We start from the raw sequence: 1,790 nt of genomic DNA, 5'->3' as shown, positions 1-1,790 counted from the left end.
AATGGTGCGACTCAAAGAGATTTGAGAATGAAAATATATACGTACTAATGTGTGCAACGATAAACCTTTTCTATTCGTATTTGCAATGATGTTTATTTGTTTTCATTAACGAAATCACATACGAAATACTTGAAATGGCATTCCCGAGAAACAATAGTTATTTATCATTTACTGACATAATTGATGCAGGTGTTATATATGTACACTTACACATATATTTCATAAAAAGGACGCAAAAAGAATACAATTAACACGTTCCCGTACTTTAGCGAGTCTGACTCGCGTTGAAGATTTTGGCCCAAACATGAATATCGCGAGTCTGACTCGCGACGAGATACTTGGGCCAAACATGAATACAAGCATCAGTCTGGTCTGTTTACCGCGAGTCGATGCCTACCGTTTGGGCCCGAGTTTCGTCGAGCTAAATGGCACGGGAAGGGGTTAATCACACACGCTCACTCAATTTTTTCATTCGTCACCCAGCGGGTATAGATTTTGAACTAACAACTAATTGCTGCCGCTTGCGTACTTAGCGTATCTTCGCTACGCCCGCACCTAGAATGTAATATACCGTGAATAAATTAGCAGCATAGAATTTTAGATAGTGCAATATGAATCACATCGATACGCGGGCTTTTAAACTTTTTTGTCTGGTTCAGCCCACCGTCGGCTAAAGGACGGGAAGCGCACGTGTTGACTTTGTCGCTTGACTGTTCCTTCGAATAGCTAGCAGGAATAAACGCGCTGCTGAACGCTTAGCAAGAGGCCGATGGCTGAACGACGATTGAAATACAATGTACACAGATAAGGAATGAAACACATGAATGAAAATTTAATCTTTTATAGTTTTCAGTATACATTTATTAAAGTGTCACCAATGTACTGAGGAGATTCTGCCGGTGGAAATGAGTCCAAATACATCATTCGGAGTATTTTCAATAATACATCATTTTTATCTGCAACATTACATATGAGTAACAATTGTTCAATTACACACGAATTTGGACGCATGTTAATTGGGAGAATCTCTTCAATTCATTCATGACATTTTCATTAATATACAGGGTGTTCGACAACTAGTGGGAAAAAATTTAAAGGGTGATTCTTTGAGGCAAAATAAGACGAAAATCAAGAATAACGAAATTGCGAAAAATGCTTCGTTTGTTAGTTATAAGCGTTTAAAAATTGACCGAAATCATGGCAATCCTTGCGCACGGAGTGTCAGCGGATCACGGCTCAACAGGGGCGTACAGTCACTTTAAAGACTCAACGACGTGCAGGAACAGTCGGTAGAACAGCTGTTTACTTACCTCGCAGAAGATGTCGATAACTTGTGCCCGCGGTATTTGAGTCGAATCCATTTGTATCGCATTAACTCTGATTACTCGATAAAATTCGCAAGAAATGTAAATATCTTCATACGAATATTATCGAGTAGAGAGGGTTAATGCCCCCTCTAGTTGTCACATATCACAATTGTCCTGTCCACGAGTATCCATGAAATTAATCCGCACACGCACGTACACCACAGAAGTCCGCGACAAGTGTCCACACACACACACACTGAGCCATTGTCCCCTCCGCGAAAAATGTCCATACACACTGCGCGATTGTCCCGACCGCGAAAAATGTTCACACACTGCGCGATTAAGTAGACCCGCGAGCTGTTCCTCCGTTGGGTTTAACACTCTATAGGTTACACAAAACTAACACTCAAAATAATTAATTTAAAACTATTTAACACTAACTTTTATACTAATTTTTAACACGATATAATTAATAAAACCTAC

This window comes from Dufourea novaeangliae, unplaced genomic scaffold (genome assembly GCF_001272555.1).
Source record: "Dufourea novaeangliae isolate 0120121106 unplaced genomic scaffold, ASM127255v1 scaffold360, whole genome shotgun sequence".
In the NCBI taxonomy this organism is placed as follows: domain Eukaryota; kingdom Metazoa; phylum Arthropoda; class Insecta; order Hymenoptera; family Halictidae; genus Dufourea; species Dufourea novaeangliae.
The sequence above is the reverse complement of the archived record's forward strand: the minus strand, read 5'-3'. Positions refer to the sequence as shown.